Genomic DNA, 18129 nt, shown 5'->3' on the forward strand with positions numbered 1-18129 from the left:
GAAATACATTATATACCATAAACAATGTATCTCAACAGCTGAAGAGAACATGAAAGATAGTCAGAAGCAGGTAAGTGCAAAGAAAACAGTGTTCCCACCACACCAGCAAGGAGCAAAATTATAATTTTTTCCAGCAATAAAATGTGACATAACATTCCTCTGTGACAGCATGCAGCGTTTGCTGTGTGTTAGCATCAGTAGTTACTGTGACAGTGCAAGCGTGTCTCCAAGCTGTGTCCATTGAAGGGCTGGAGGCGCCACCTGTTGGGTTTCCAGGGCGGGAAAGAGAGAGAAGACCCATGCCAGCTTCAGTGCCCTTCCAGCTGTGAAGGGGGTGGCTGAAGAGCACTGGGGCCAAGGTTCAGGGGCTTCAGGGGACAGCCCTGCTCCCAGGACCCCCACAGCACTCCTAGTGCTCACTGAGTCACTAGGCTCCGCTGGATGAGCCACTGGCAGCAGACACCTCTCTCTCACACTTCCTTCAATGTTCAAGGCACTCGGGCTTTCTCCCCAGTATGCTGGCTGGAGTCCAGGTCAGTTTTGGAAAGATATTCCCCACTGTGGGTTTCTCAAAATCCTGCTCTCTATCTCAACAGCAATCTCAAAAGCTTTTCATTGCAGGCAGACAAAGCATGAAGAGAGCACAGGTCCCATGACCAAGCACAGCCCCCTGCCCCCCTGAGCTTCCCAATACAGAGAAACAAGATCCACATACGCTCAGAGAACCAAAATCCACGTCAAGCCCACATCTGCCCTAAACTCTGGGGTCATGCACATCTTGATACAATTTCTAAACTTTATTTTAAACCTCATGACAACATTAGTAGAGCAAAACACCCAACCATAATCATGAGTGAGCCCCCTGCTTGTAAATAAATTTCTGGGTGAAGAAAAAGAAAACACAATTTGACTTAGGTTTCTTTACCCTGCCAGCAGATCTGTAAGGTCATACAAAACAGCACCCTTTCATAACCACATTAGGGGAAAAATGACATCTGAAAATCTATATGCTGGGAAGACAGTGGTAAAGGAGGTCCCCAGGTTAGGAAAATCAAGTTAGGACAGTTTGCTACTGATTTCCTGTGGCAGATTTAACTGTTGAGTTAAAACACACTGACATCAGAGGTGACATTACAGTGCAAGTAATGAAGGTGCTGCAAGAAGCTGGGGAGCAGAGGAGAGGACAAGTTTCCCACTCCCTGCTCACATACTGATTTTCCAGGTGCATTTTGTATGTGATGAATACAAATTCATTTACAAGACATGAATCTGAGCTGCCATTTGTGCCACAAAAATGGTCACCTAAGTGTTGGGTATGAGCCCTGCTTTCCCCAGTCTCTGCATTTCAGTCCTATTTCAGTACACATAGCAATGTGCATATTCCATTAAGAACATAATACCACCTTTCAAAATTCAGGATTGAAATAAACCCAGGGGACAACAGACAGACAATTAGATGTATTTTGGCAGTGGTGAGTGGCTGGGAGGTAATCAGTATGGAGTTCCTCTGTGAGGAAGGAGGATCATACTGTAGGGCAGGAAGGCAGTCCTGCTTTCCCAACACAGCTTTTCTGTGGGATTTTTAACCCTCTCTGGGATTTTGGCATCAATATGATCATTCAGATATCCATCGCATATGACACAGAAAGGGAAAAGCATGAAAAAAGGTGCAGGATACTGCACTTCAGGTACTTCTATTCTATTTCTCTTTTAAGACCATTCGGATTTCAAAAAAAACACAACACACAGAGAAACACTACATTGTTGATATATGGCAAGATGAAATACATGTGGGACATACTGATAATTTGTTGCAGTTTGAAATTGTGACAAAATGTGATTATCTGAGGTAAAAATATGTTATTAATCATTTGGCGAGAGGTCAAGCACTCTACACCTTCATGTTTCCCTTGCAAACCTTAACAATAAAAAGTGAGAACAAATTGTGTGAAGTATTTTTTCCCCCTAAGACCAGATTTTTATGTTCATATATATATTGAATTTTAGAACAGCTAATTTGGAGAGGGAGCCCTTACAAATTGACCTATTCTCTGCAATGCTGGTTTCCTATTTTTCATCTTTCCTAATATAATCAATAGTAACAGACTGCAAGTAAATTGCTCATGTGGGTAGTCAATAGACTGAGAGGATGTTTTAAATGTCCTAGTAACAACTAAGAAACATCATCTCAGAGAGGGTGTTGCAGCCATCCATGGGGGTGGTTTAATGCAGTGTCAGCAAGAACCATGTCAGTTAGGCCAGACACCTCTGCAACACCACAAACTTCTTGGTTTTTCAGAAAATGTGTGCACCAAGTATGAATTCAGCAGCAGTTAACTTCCCTTTGCACTGTGCTTATTCCAGAGGGAGGAGCTAAGCCACACAAGCCATAGAGAGGATAGGGCAAAAGGAGCAAAAGTATCAGTGGACATCACACCACTCATGTTTTGAATATTCATTACCAACCGGACTCAGACTAGGGACCTTTCCTGAGCATCCTCCCTTAACCATACCTTCTCCTTCAGTTGATTTGTGAAGGATCACCAAACCATCAGAAATTACCACTTGACCACCAAAAATTCCAGCCACGTGCCAGCGTACAAGTTTCTTTGATCCTTCGGTTGGGCACAAGGCTGTGCTCATGTCTTCCAGGAATACCTGCCTACCTGATAGGATCTGTGTGTCAGGAAAATACCATAAGCATCCTTTTAATTGTCTACTCTGGGAGCCCAGTTGTTCATCTAAGTGCCATCTGCAGGCAGTGGACTACCTTTTTTTAAAGTAGTCTTATTCCTAAAATTGCAGTAGAGACCTCAAAATGGGTTTTATCACTGTAATTTTATTTGCTTATTAAAATTTAAAGTTTGCACTTAAAATAGAGAATGCTCTCAAGCTGTCACCTGTCTTCTGCCAATTTATTAGTCATAATCTGATATTAATTTTTTAGTTGTTAAGCTATTCTCCAACAACTGGTTGTGATATTTTGGGAGGGTGAGGAATGGAAAAAAATGCTTTTGAGACAGAGACAGGCTTAGACTCACAGCACAGGAAATGCAACTGCAAGGACCCTCTGCTCCCCTGCTGGCTTACTGCTCTTCTTTAATGTGATTTATTGGGCCCAGTCTTACCCCAAGAACCTCCCTTGCACCCATTTGTCTACCAGTGCTTGTGAAAGGGACAGAACTTATGAAAGGATTACTTGGCATCTGCTCTGGAAGATAAGAAGAGTTACAAAAAGACACCAACAGATTAATTCCACAATCTTTCAGCAGTACCCTAAAGCATCCAGCTCTGATGGGAATTTCACCATCTCAGTGACATCACAGTAACAGGCAAGGAGTTAGCTGTGGTTTAACTGTGCTCCAAGCACTGAGAAACTGGAAGGGTTTCACACAAGCTCCCTGAAAACTAGACATAGTTTGGTCCTGTTCAAACACAGGGTTGTTGCACCAACATATCTCTCCCTCCCAGAGCTCGAGGAACTCACTTCTGCACCTGAATCAATTTCATCTGAGTTTTCTTCTTCCCTTTCACTGTATGTTCTTGATCTTATTTTAGCTAGCTTGTTCCAAACTACCCACTGCTCCGTATGACCAAGAATTACCACTGAAATAACCACACAAGAACAAGGGAGGAGATATTAAAAAACACAGATAAACGTGAGAATCTTGGTTGTGTTTTTGAAAATTCCCCTCAATAGTATTACAAGTCTATATTGAGAAGGATGCCTGATAGTGTCAGACCATACCGTGAAAAGAAAGACAGTGTTCAAATAACAAGAGATGGATTTGCCAAAAGCCAGTGCAGAGACACCATCACATTATATCCCAGGTGTTAAGTGCATTGTCCTGGGTACTCTCTGCCCATACGCTTTTGCTGTATGTCAGATCCTTACTCAGCACCTTCTTCAAAGAGCAGAAATGAAACATTTTAGAAAGCCTTGTGAGACACCCAGGATCAGCGTTGTAACACAGCAACCCCCCCCCCCCCTGCAGTGCCTCCAGATGCACCCAGAATATGCAATATTCCTCTTGCTTACTCTTTCCAATTTCTATTTGTTCCATGAAACTAAAATCTCATTTCTACACGTACTTTGCTCTACAATTCACTCTCCGGTCTTTTTTTTTTAAAAATTCCAGATTCTGGCTATAACCTGCTTCAAGTATTCACAGAACTTCTGCAAAGCACAATGCAAATTTGAAAAGTTCAAGCCTAGTGCTAATGCAATAAAAGAAGGCAAATATGATTCCAGATATACAGTTGGTGTAATGTCTTTAGGAAGCGCTCCATCAGTTTGATTTAGAAAATGATTGCATTATGTTAAAACAACTAAATTGGATAAGAGGAAAGGGGATTTGTTGACATAAATCTTGTCTTTGGGCTTCAAACCCCTCCAAGTAAATACAAATAGGAAAATACATACAGAGAGAACTGCCAGTTTCCCCAGAGAAGATCTGTTTTCAGGGAAGTAAAAGTCTATATTGGAAATCAATTCAGTTGTTTATAAAGCAAGAAACCTCTATTGGAAGTCAGCAGGAAGGAACATTGGAAGCAAACCATCAAATAGCAGAGAACAAAGTGAAAAAATAACCAAACTATATAACCCAAACTTATTGTTTTCAAATAATTCTATGATTCTGACATCATCTGCAATAAATTTGGAATAATTTGGCATGTGGACACCACCAGGAAACAAAGGAAACAAAACACAATATAAGATCAATCAGGAATAGCCCAGCAGTCTTAATAAAGGTTGCCCTGAGCAGTCAGCACAGAGAAGAAACAAGGCAGAAACAAACTTAGGCAGCAGAAATTCTCTGAATATTTTGCATGGACCTGATATGGTGTGCTGGCAGTAATCTTTAGTCTAACAACTGATCAAGATAGCCATTCACTTCAATACTTCTGCCAGAAGAATCCTGTCAACCTACTGAGAATAGGGAGCATGCGCACAGGCCAGTGTAGGAGATGGAGGATTTGCCTTCTTTTTCCTTTCCCCTGTCCTTACAGCTCCACAAAATTGTGAGGAAGGGAAGCAGGGAGCACAGCCGGATGGAGGCATAGTCATACGTCAGCTGTGATTAAACCAATCAATTTTTCTTCTAAGAAGAAACCTTCCAAGCCTTGTTTGCCCACAATCTGCTTTTTAAATAGGTAACTGAGCTTCAGCTTGGCTGAATTAAATAGAAGATCTATGAAATAAGTGAGGCTTTATGATGTAAAAATGACAGGAAAAATTATCAATATGTGCATCTGTGAAATGCTAAACAGCCGTCAAGAAGTGAAAAAAAAACAAATCTGAAATGCCATTAGTATACATCCTCTACATAATTCATTCCCTGTAATCATTACTGCTCCTTTATCTGTTACATCAGCAGGAAAAGATTTGCTAGGTGGTGGATTAACTCAGTAAGATTATTCAAAGCTTTGATTGCTGAGCAATGGTCAAAGGCTGGTTGGTTACTCTCCCTGATTCCACAGGCTCATGTGGCCACAGTGATTACTTACAGTCCTTTGTCCAGGGAGACAGCAGTGGCAGTGATGGTGGACAGCTGCCCATGCTCAGTAAAGGAGCAGGTGGAGCTGAGGGGAACCTCAAGCCATTCCCTGGATTTCAGAGAGTGGGATCCATTTTAAGAGATGCCAGCCTGGAAGTTCCTGGACCCTAGCATCAACACATGCTTAATTTCAACCAGACATCACACAAGCAAATGGTAGGTAGTCATACATCCCAACAGGTGGCATGGCTGCAAAGTTCTTACAGACAGAAGCTGATAGAAATGGAAAAACCCATTCTTCATCTCCTCATATACAGAGTGAAATCACACGGGCATCTTGCCCTTGCTGTGAAGTTACAGGACACTAGGGATTGTGAGGAATGGGGTGTCTCAGCCAGCAGCAGTAATGAACCAACTCTGGTGCCTCTGACCACCTAGGCACCACTTCAGCCCTTTTCCCCACTGAATGACTGCCTTCACTTCTCCAGAATTGCTTTCATCTTCTTGACAGACTGGGCATTCTCATTTTCTTGTCCCAGTGGTGTGTATCAGTACTGCTGTAGTGCTCGACTAAATCCTGAACACATTATTGGTCCATGAAAGAGTAAAATCCTCTGTCCTGCACAATGCAGTAAAGGACTGCCCAAAATCCTTGCCATACACTGAATTAGAGATTGTCTTTGACCATATAGGCTAGTGCCCACTAGCCTCAATTTCGACACAGCTGCCAAATTTGAGGCAAACCAGAGATTCAAAAAATCACCTTCCATTCAGACAATATTTAGCAAAGGACTTGCTCCTTGGAAGCCAGTTGTTAATGATGCTTAGAGATATTCTTGCATTGTCAGCTTATCTTTCCCAGGGGACTAAGACAACCTTACCAACATTAGATAATTTCACCTTCTATTGACCTGTTCAAACTGTGGCCATTACACAGCATGAGGGTAGAAACTGCAAATGTGAAGGAGCCACTAAACTCACTGGAGGTCTCCCTTGGTGTTCCATGGCAAGTCCTGTGGGAAGATATCACCTCATTGCAAAGGTCTGTCATTTATTTTTCATTACAGGAGAGGGAGTTGGTTGAGATGGCATTAGCACAACTCAATTTTCACCTCAGGATGGTCTTCGCTTCCACCTGCACTTGTTCTCTAACCTTACACTATCCCTGCTCAATAACCTGACCCTCTGCTTCCACTCCAGCAATGTCCAGGATCAAAGATATCATGGTCATGCCTCTGAGATGTAAAAATGTTTCTTCTTGCCCTTGGAAACCCATAATTCATTGGTACATTGCCCTGATACTTCTGTAAGGGAAAAGCATATTTATCCAAAATCCTCAGGTGCTGGAAAGAGTGGTTTCCATCCTAGACCACCCCACTCTTGCTTCAGCTGCCAAAAAGAGTCATTGTGGCCCTGCACATGGCCAGTTTTCACCCCTGATAGTGATTTTTTTTCCCTAAGTCATCTGCTGGAAAATCAGCAGTAGGAAGTAGACATCCTGACTCAGAATCTTAACCTTCAATAATACAGCCACTGCTTCCCTCTTCTGCCTTTGCCAGTTTTATACAGTACTACTTTCAATGATATTCATGCTCTTCATGACCTCTCTCCTCCAAATGTAATCAATAGAAGTCACTGCTAGTTTACAAAATGAAGGAAATAATATTTTCAGTTACCCAAACAATTGCTCAGAAAGAGAAAAAAGCACTCCAGACACCTGCACCTCATCAAGCTTTCAGTAACTGCTGTTTTGGGACTGTTCCTCTTCCTTTTGCCTTTTCTACTATCAGAAAACAAACTCAGATATAAAATTTTAGTTGATGTATATCAAGATCTACCATTCTTGGGAAAATATGGAGGGGAAGTAAAATAGCTGTAACAACCAGCTCTATGTGTGTGGCAGCCAGTCCTATACTGCTGGATAAATATACCACACGAAGATCCCTGAGAGATGAACAAATGCAGTAACCATGGCTTATCTGTATGGTATGATAAACGAAAAGGAAGTAAATAAACAGTGATTTATTTTTGACAATCTGTTCTATCTCCTCCTAGTACTGAAAAAAAGAAAGCAAGCCTATTTTTAGGTACATCAAGTTCTTGTCAATGCCCCAGCACTGCGTTCTGGGCAGCTGTCACTCACCAAAAGTTTGGGGAAGGCGGCGCAGCTGCTGAGAGGGCTAGCAGCTTTGACCCTGCAGCAGCACCCTCACAGCACCACCACCACCACCACACCAGGACCTCCCAAAGGCTTCAGAGGCAAGGGGCACAAAGCAACAGCCAAGAGCCCTAGAAACTAATGGCAAGATTTCTACTGATTTCAGACAGGTGAGTGTGTCATCCAGACACCTCTGCAGCAGACACATTTCTGATTTAATCTATTTCAACAGCCAATTAAATACATTTCCACTAATCCTCACCACAGAGGAGCACATCATGTTGTCCTGCCTGGCACCACAAGTGAACAGGGCAGAATGATCCACCCTAGGGAAGAGAAAGACTCTGCTGGCAGCATGGGATGGAGGAATCCACACTGATGTAGCACCCACATGTCTGCATGAGACAAGATCAGAAGTCCACAATAAAGATAATTCAATTCTCCTTTGAAAAAAAATTTTAAAAAACTCACAAAGTGGATAACACTAAAGTACATAAAATTCACAAATTCACACCTGTTTTTTTGTTAAAAGTCCGGTTCCAGACTTTTTCAATATATGTATAATAATGTAAATTAGAAAAACTCTTTTTGGATGAAATAATGTCAAAAAATACCCTTCATATTAAAAATACATTTCTCTTATAAAACTGAAAACGTCCTTTTGTATGCATCTCAGTTATTACATTATTTGCATCCAGTTGGAGATGGCAAAACTACTCAGGGTGAAACTAAAACAGATATTTTAAGGGTTGGTGGTTTTTTTTTTCTTTACAGTTTTCTATGTGCAAAACCTAGAGGCTTGTTTTTCTCTTTTATCGGAGAGAAAAAAATTATCCTGATTCAAAGCAGCACTGAAATACAAGGCTCTGACAGATGTTACATAAACGATGATGTAATGCTGAAGTATTTCATTACACATGCAGGTCTGTTCCTCAGCCCAGCAGTGATTTATTGCATTTTGTCAATCCCATTTTATGTACCCACATCATTTTTACATCATTTTTCTTCATGACATTGTTATATTCTCACAGAAGCACACAGAGATAACATCATAACCGTGCAGCCAATGATGTTAGCATTTTACAAATAATGTTACTAATAAATGAATATACCACTGAGGGGAAAATGGTCTTTCTGAGAGAGTGAAAAGCAAATTTACCTTTGAATAATCTGACGGGGGAAGAGGCCATAAGTCCAATAAGAAAATTGAGTTTTCATCGTCTTGGAGCAGCTCCTGCCTTCATGCACAACAGTGAGGAAATGCTGCTCTTGCCTCTTTTTGGTTTAATCTCACATTCCCTTTGTTCTCCTAATGTGTTCTGTGTGCTGCCGGCTAGATCTTATGCACTAGCTGCTTGGTTAAACAAATGCGTCAGCAAGTGAAAGAAAATCAACACATAAAATCTGTTTTGATCCTGAAATTATCAAGCCATTGAACTCACCAGCTTTTTTTTCCTGAACATCCATCAAGATATATTAGGAAAAGCACACCCAACAACACTGCATCCTAATGGGAGAAAAAGAACTCCAGAAATTTTAAGTTCAAAAGACATGAAGGTCATGTCAAAATAATGTAGCAGGCTATTTAGAAGATGCATTCCTACAGCAATATTGTTAAAGAAAATAATCCTTCTAACAAGCAACTTGCCAAAAAATCCCATTAGACAACTGAAACAGAGAATTCCTCTTTTTTAGCAGTCAGCCATTAACCTGCATCAAGCAAAATGTTGCAGTGAGAAGCTGCATTTGAAAAGAGTTTAAAATTTCCTTATTTGTAAAAATATAGGGCCAGATTTTGCTTTTGCTGAGTCACTAGAAAACCAAAGAAATCTTGATTTTTAATTTTTTTTTTTTTATTTCCTGACATTTTAAATGGTGTATCCCCCTTGGTCATAGAAAAGGCAAATCTCTGGTGTTTTCTAGGTGACTGCCTTCTGAGGGGAACTGAGGCTCCCATGTGCCAAAAGGACCCATTCCACAGGGAAATCTGCTGCCTCCCTGGAGCCTGGGTGAGGCTGAATTTCATGAACTGAGTCAGCACACTGATTATTATTCACTGTTGTTGCCCAGATCGGCAAAAAGTCTGGGGGCAATCAAAAGGGTCTTCAGGGCACTGGGATAACTGGTTCTAAGGAGAGGAGCATAGATGTTGTTTTCCTCAATTCCTTCAGTAGCAGGCAAGAATGCCAAAAGGAACAGTGACCTGATCAATATGTGGCTTAAAGCCTGGTGCCATCAGTGGAATTTTGGCTTTTTTGCTCACAGAGTGTTGTATATGGTGCCAGGCCTGCTGGAAAGAGATCGAGTTTGACTGTCTAAAAGAGGGGAAAAGATTCTAGCCAGTGATTTGGCATGACTGTTTGAGAGGGTTTTAAACCAGGTTTGAAGGGGGAATATGGTAAAACCAGGCTCAGCAGAGATAAGCCTAGAGTGGGCATGCCAGCATTGGGGGTGAAGTCAGTAGCCCAGCTGAAGAGCACCCACACTGGGGCACACAGTATGGGTAACAAAGGAGGAACAACAAACAGGAGGAAGCCATTGGCAGTAGGAAAGCTGTGACAGTCACCATCACTGAAAGTTGGTGGGATGACTCACATGGCTGGAGTGCTGCCAGGATGGTTATAATGGCTCTTCAGAAGGGTCAGGTGGGGAAGCAGAGGCCATGTAGTGGCTTTGTTCATTAGGGAGAGTTTCACTGCACAGAGCCCAAGGACAGTGATGACAAGGTTGAGTGGCTACGAGTAAGAATCAGGGGCAAGGCTAACAAGGCAGATACACTGGTGGGAGTCTGTTTACAGACTACACAACCTGAATGAAGAGGCAGATGTATTCCATGAGTGGCTGACTGAGGCTCCACAAGTGCCTTCTTTTCCTCAGTCTTTCAAAGAAAGACTAAATGTCCTCAGGTCAACCAGTCCTGTAAGCTGGTAGACAGGGATAGGGAGCAGAAAAGACCCCCTGAAATCCAGGAACAAGTAGTTAGTGACCTGCTGAGCAATTCAGACACTCATAAGGGTATGGCACCAGATAAGATTCATCTAAGGAGGGAGGTGGCAGAAGATCTTGCCAAGCTGCTCTCCATCATTATCAGTCCTGGATAACTACGGAGGTCCCAGATGACTGAAAGCTGGACAGCATGATGCCTGTCCACAAGAAGGCCCAGAGGGAGGATCTGGGGAACTACAACCTGTCAGCCAGGCCCCAGTACTAGAGTAGGTTATGGAATAAAGATCCTCTTGTAAGATTACAGCACATACAGGACAACCAAGGGATCAGGCCTAGCCCGCAGGGGGCTGTGAAAGGCAGGCCCAGCCTGACCAACCTGATCTCTATTTATGACCAAGTGACCTGCCTGGTGGATGAGGGAAAGACTGTAGATGTGGTCTATCTGCACTTTAGTAAAGCCTTTGATACCGTCTTCCATGGCATTCTCCTGGAAAACTGGCAGCTTTTGTGGATGCAGGCTGCTTTTTTCTTCTCATCAGAGTTTTATAAAAAAGTTTGCTGTCCAACTAGCCAGGCGCATTAAACTTGGCAAATAGGAGTTTGATTTCTTTTCAGATAAAAGAGATGTTGGAAATAAGAATTTTATCTTGCATGGAGGCATGACAAAGTAAGAGACAGAATCCTTCTTGATTACAATCTTCCATCATTTTGATTTTATAATTACTGAATGGAATCAATCAGCTTTCAATTGTTACCTTGGTGAAAGATTAAAACATCATTACTTGTCATACATATTTCACACTTTAGCAAATTTTAATAAACTGAATGCATGAGAAATGTTCATATTATCTTCCACAGTACTGGGATGTTAATGGCATTTCTATTGATTCAAATTGACCCATGTTTGTTGGTCAAAATAACTCAGATTCAGGCAAGGCATGGACTTCCACTATCAACACTAACAAATGAAGACTGCTGAGCACTGAAATGGCTAAAATAGAATAATTAGTCAGAAACATCTTAAAACAACTGGCAATGTGCTTGAGAGGTCCTATCTTCCTCCTTTTTGATCTACGTAAAGGACACATATTGGTGACCTCTTTATGACAGCACCAGGGAGGAGGTGAAGGACAGCACTACAAAGTAGACAAGAAAAGCAAGGGAAGCCATCTCAACCACTGCTGCCCATCAGCCATGAGAGCCTTTTTCACCACGCTGGTACTTTGGTAGGAAGACAGATGCCTTTCTGGAGATCTGGCCTTTGCTTGCTGAGACAAAAATCTTTTCTTCATGGTGCTCATCACCCAGGTCAGTCCAGACAAATCCCTGGACTCACCATCAGTGTACCTTACCAAATCCCAGCTGGAACTACCACTAGCCTTCACAGCTGTGACAATCAATGCCACAACACCATGTGTATGGCAGGTCTAGTTTATGCTTCTCCAACCTAGTCAACACAGAGTAGCAAAGCCTCTTCCACAAAGAAAGTGATGGGGACCAAATCTGGGAGGTTTCTATGGGTTCTGAATACAAGAAATACAAATTGAAAGACAGTCTGCTTCTCTTACCACAAATACTGCAAGTAAATCAAGACTCCAAGTTATCCATTTAACTTAAATACCACATCTAGTAAGACAAGCAGAGATACTTGCTACTCAATATTCCTAAAAGTTTTAGAAATCTAGTGCAACTGGCACTTTTTTGCTGAATAATATTTTGTTGTTTGAACTTACATTGGTGCTTTCTCTTCTAAGCACAACCTAATAGCAAGATGAAGTAATCAGACCTTGAGTTACTCAGACTTCATTACTATTGTCAATATGTTACAGAACAGTTACTAATATACTCTGAAATATTATAAATAATTTAAATTGAATTAACATGGTACATTTTGGGATACACTGTTTTTTCTTCTCTTTTGGTCCAGTACTGGGATGCTGTTAGCCTACACACCTGCAAGCTTTTACAAACAATTCACCTCTAAGCACTTGAGGAGTGCCATTAACAGCAACAGATATAGACACAGCCTTAAAGCTGAGCACATGCAGAAGTGTTTAGAAGACAAAGATTTAACTTTATTACCTTCTAGTGATCTTGAGTTCCCATGCCAGTCAGAGAAGGAAGCACATTTACCGGTCTGTAGGACAACCCAATTATACTTACTATGATTTTCATGCATGCACTCACAAGTATATGTAATTCAGTAATTTACAGCAGAATTTCATCAGCCACAGAATGCATTAGCAAAACTGCAACTTAGCTGAATTACTATCTGATTTCTAAAATTACCACCAGAAATCTTAGTTGTCCCTCTCCCTTTTTATCACCAGTCTTCATGGGTGAGTAGGTGTACTTTTTGTCATGGTTTTAACATGTATAATGCAAACCCACGTTATTTAGTAGTGCACTTGCTCTACCAGCACTGTGTCTTTGTTTCAGAAGTCTCCAACACAAAAGTATGGATGTGGTGTTGTATCCGTATATTATTATTTGAGCTTTAGCGACTTTAGCAGGCATGGAGAAGGCATAACTGCTGTGGTAATCCTTAGAAACCATTCTGTTAGACAGTGCACACACACACACGTAGATATTCAACAGCCCCTTCCCTAAAAACTTGTTAACTCATTTGCAATGCATCACCCAATAGCAGATAAAGTGGTTTATACACATTATTCACTGCAGATCATTTAACTCCATAAAGAAAGTGAGATAAAGGTACTTAGAAAGCTAAATTGTTTATAGCTTCCATCATTTTGACTTTCTTGTGTTTCTTGGTACATTCCTGTTGGAAACAAGGACAAATTGTCTGCATTCCCTCTGTTGTAGAGGTTATTGGTTACCCTGTGAATCTGACTTTTCCAAAAGTTGGGCTGTGAACACAGGCATGCCAGGGTTTGAGGCCCACTTCTACACTGTACAATACTGAAAGAAATCCAGAGATTTCAGGAGGAACGGATGAGACTTCTTTGAAGACTTCTTTGGCATAGATTAGTAGGTATTTATGGAACAAATATGGAAATGCAAGAAAGAGCTGCACAATGTTGCAGTGGCTGAGAGTTTGACTTGCAAGTGTTTTAAAAATGCATCAGAGTGAGTGCATGTCACTGAGTCGTGTTACAGGCTTGCATAATCCATTTCAAGATGGCTCAAAACAAGTTTTCCTGATATATATGCCTCTTCTATCAGACAGAATTGCTGTGTAAAACATTTTCATAAGCAGCCGACACATTACAAAAGCCCATTGCAAATTATTATGTTAAGATTGAGAAGATATTAACATCTAACTCTGCTAAAGGTAAAATATAAATACATGCACCAGGAAAATTGAACTGAGCTTGGAAGGCCTAATAAAAGGAATCTCTTAAGCTGTCTGTGCTTTGGACCATCAACACCAAAAACCAGTGGACTGTAAATCATAGTTTACAATCATAGAATCCTGACTAGGAAGGGAACTCCAGGCTTTGCCCAGGACACCTCCAAGACTCAAACCACATTCCTGACAGTGTTTTCCAAATGCTTCTTGAACTCTAGCCAGCCTCCTGTCATTACCATTTCCTTGGGAAGTCAGTTCCAGTGTCCAACCACTTTCTGAACAAAAAAGCTTTTCCTAAAATATTGAACCTAAACCTATGCGTGTCAGGACACAGCTTCCTGCCATTCCCTCAGGCCATATCCCCAATAATAAAACATAATTCCTTGGCTCCCTGCAGCTCTTCAGAATGGGAGATACAATAACATTCAAATGCTTTTGCAGAATTGTTGGGGATTTTGTGTTTCTTCATATTTAAAAATCAGGGTTCCAAGCAACACCCTTTGTGCACTTGCTTCACTTCAAGGTCACAGGCAAAATCTCCTAAACAACTTGCTCACATTCATAAAATCAAGACATTCCAGTCTTTGAACTTCTTTGCAGTGAGTGAGCAGCCAAGAAAATATCCCTTGATATCAGCCCACAAGATTTCACATGCTCACTAGGAAAGCTTGGTACCAGAAAAATAAAACCACACTGACTCCTAAAGAAATCAGCAGCAATTTTCTTCTGATTATATTGTCTCAGGAACAATCAGGCACTGTCCCTCACACTCAAAAGACACAAAAAGAGATACTTTTATCTTGTTCATGATTTGTTGATTAATGGCTTCCAAACAGCTGAGGTCACTTACTGCATATCCAACATGACTGATGAAACCCACTGTGGTAATAATCTCAAATCAGAGACATCAAAAATAAGCCTCAAGGACAGAATTCTCCCTCCCCTATTCCCACATAATGGCCATTTATAATAAGCCTTAAAGTGCATATCAGAACACCAAATTTAAACACAGGAGGCTGACTTGCAAAGTGAAATGGATGTAGAAGATTTTACTCACTAGATGTTTTAGCTTAAGAGGCCTCTTATGGAACCACTGTTAAAAGAAAAAATCAATAAAATTACGGCAGTGGCACAAAACCAATAAAGCAGATAAATTTGGAATCAAGGAATCACTTTTACACTGCATCACTCCCTAAGAGAACAAAATGTGTTGCTAAACTAAAGCCCCATTAAAATGCCATCTACTCTTCCTATTTCTCCTTCCATGGTCACAGTTAACCAGGATTTCTACTTTCTAATCAATTCACTTTTAATATCTTGCTCATACCATGTGAAGTATTGGCTTTAGAGCCTCCATTCACTTCAGGAGAACCACCTCACACTAGGATTTTATTTGGCCTGTGGTTCGGCATAATCCTGCAGCAGTCCTGCACCTAGGCCCACTACCTGCCCATCCCAACGTCTACTGGGATATCCCACCAGATATCTCAAATATCCCACCAGATATCTCCACAGCTTCAGCAGCAGCAAGAAATGCCTACCTCTTACTGAGCACATTCACTTACATATATGTGAATGGATATGGATACAGATACATATACAAAAAGATCCGTGTTACATATACAAAAAGATCCGTGTATGCATAGTTATGATTCCAAGGAGGGAAAGATGAAGTGTATATAGATAAACTAAAGATTTCAAATATGTATAGGTCCCACTGCCCTATGAGCTCACACAGTTATCCTGCCCAGCAATCCAGCTGCACAGCCTAGGTAACATTGGAGCACCAGTACAATGGAGGGGTGTCATCTCCTGGTCCCCAAGTTTTCTCTTCCCCCTGCTCTAAATTAGGTGAAACTTGGACCACAGAACCTGCACATCTGATATGTACCCAGGGTCATGGGTATGATTCCGTCCTACCTTCACCAAGGGTCATGGCTCAGCTGGGGCCCTCATTTTGAGTAGTCCTGTGTTTGTCTGCTTGTGGACTAACACAGGTGAATCACCACCAAGGGAAGAAATAGACATGGGTTTCAAGGCTGGGGAGGGGCTGCAGGTTATCTCTTGTAACCTGTTCATTTTGCTCTTCTTTGTCACAACAAAATACAGTTTTAACATCTTTACAGATGTATGTGGAAATGTTGTTGGAATTCTGTTGTTTTGATGTATTGTTAAAGAAACTGCAAATGCCTTATTACTCAAGGATCTCCAGCCAGAAGAGAAGAGCTTAAAATGGAACAAAATTGCTCTCTACAAATTTAATGAGCAGCTCTCCCACTGAAAAATGCTTTTCAATTTAAACTCTATTAACAGGAAATTATGAAATTACCCATCGCAGTGTTTTTGTTTATTTTAAAATGAAAACTAAGAACATCAAATTGCTATCAGCACAAATGTTTGATGGACCCAGAAATAAATTAAACCATTTTATTATTTTTTTTTACCCCCCATGTTTATGTTATAGTCTCCAGCAATTTAAATTTAATAGACAAAATCATTAAGAAGGTGGTGTAAATTGAGATTTTGGGCCAAATCCTCATTGCTCTGGAATCAATGACAGAACTGGCACTGATTTCCATATGATCAGCATTTAGAGTAGGATGCTTGTGTTAACAGTACATACACCACAAAAAGGGGCTGACCCTTGATTCTTCACTTGACCATCCTCTCACTGGTGTCAAGAGGAGAACACCACAATGACCATGTTTACAAAAAACTTTTGTACTTGCTGTCTGAATTTCTTTGTAAAATATATATCTAGATATAGATGTAAAATGCATATATTTTAGAGGTAAATGCATGCCTGTGTGTGCAGCTCTGTGTCTGTACACACATCAGTGTTAAGTATTGCACTGCATTGCCCAAATGGCAAAGAGGCTGTCATGTAAATGGAAATTTAGTCCATGTTAAATAGTTGCATGTGCAATGTATGGCTCAGTAAAGCAGGTAGTACAAAATTCCAACATACAGAGTCCTGTGATTTTATTTGCAGAGCAACCAGGACCTGAAGCATAGTTTTCAAGTATGCAAAATACCTGGTTTAGAAAAATGACATCACCCCATGCCTTTTCTTACAGGAAAGATTCTGAAAATACTTTATTTCAGCCTGGCCAGAAATATAGTAACACAAATATTTCTCATAATTCATGGCTTCTTCTGCAGTAATTTCCAAAACCAAGAAGCATAAGGAGACACAACAAAAGGAGAAAAAAAGGACGAGCTAGAATCTTGTAAACTTCAGGAAAAACACAAACTGTAATTGTATTCACAATTACAATGTTTCAAATCAGTGCATGACAACAAAGAAAGTTCCTGTCTTTCTTTGGTTTAGTACTTTTTATTTTCATATGAACTGTATTGGCTCAGTCATTCCTGTATCTAGTTTCCATCAAAGTTTGTTTTTCCAATACTGTGTTTTTAGCAAAGAATTTCCACATGTTTACAATAAAGAAACGTGACTTCTTGCAATATGAGGCTGCTTGTCTTTCTAGCTCATATCCTTTGTCATGTGCCTCGAGGGCTTGGTCTCTGTGAACCAATGAAACCCCAAAGAGCACAAATAAAACCTGGTAACAACTCACGCCGTCAAAACATGCAGGCAAATGAAACAACGCCCTTCAGTGAGCTACACTTAATAGGTGCACTCCCAAAGAATGTAGAACGGGGTTGGGTCTTCCATGCCTTCAGAAACAAAACCTGCTCCATCTCTCAGGTTCACTCCTAGTCCCTCTCTGCCTCCTGGCTGCCTCCAAGTCCTGCTCACAGCACATCTCTGGTGTGGCAGCACTACAGTGAGGTGAGCTTCTCTGCCTAGTTCAGTTCCTGTGGTGTCAGGATGCCCAAGAACTATGCCAAACTTACTCTCAGTTTGGCATGTCCACTAAAGAGAGGAAGGGGAAAAGGGAGAAGTAGCACTGAAAGTCACTGAGCTACTGGAATCAGGTTTCCTGATGCTCTGTCTCCTAGGCTGGGGTTTTCCAACAAGCACAAGCTCCAAGAAAAGATTTCTTTTATAAGAAATATCAAAAATATACCTTTCATATGTAGGTTTTCTCTGAAGTTCAATAAAGGTTGAATGCAGAGAGGCAGAGGCCTCTCAAAGGTACCCTCCATGGCATCTCTTCTCTCTATGCTGGCTGTCATTTCTAATAATTTTTTTTTTAATAAGTGCTTCTACATCTCCACCTGGATGGCTTCTACATCTCCAATGGAAA

The 18129-nt window shown here is 41.0% G+C and overlaps 1 long non-coding RNA gene across 1 annotated transcript in view; it reads right to left on the reverse strand.

Annotated features, from left to right (window-relative positions):
• Positions 1 to 8971, reverse strand: part of LOC134432213 (uncharacterized) — an 87888-nt gene extending 78917 nt beyond the window's left edge. The window contains exon 1 of the long non-coding RNA XR_010031267.1: positions 8816 to 8971. This is a non-coding gene — a long non-coding RNA (uncharacterized LOC134432213). The remainder of the gene's footprint in view (positions 1 to 8815) is intronic.
• Positions 8972 to 18129: the final 9158 nt, after the last annotated feature.

Source organism: Melospiza melodia, chromosome Z, assembly GCF_035770615.1.
Source record: "Melospiza melodia melodia isolate bMelMel2 chromosome Z, bMelMel2.pri, whole genome shotgun sequence".
In the NCBI taxonomy this organism is placed as follows: domain Eukaryota; kingdom Metazoa; phylum Chordata; class Aves; order Passeriformes; family Passerellidae; genus Melospiza; species Melospiza melodia.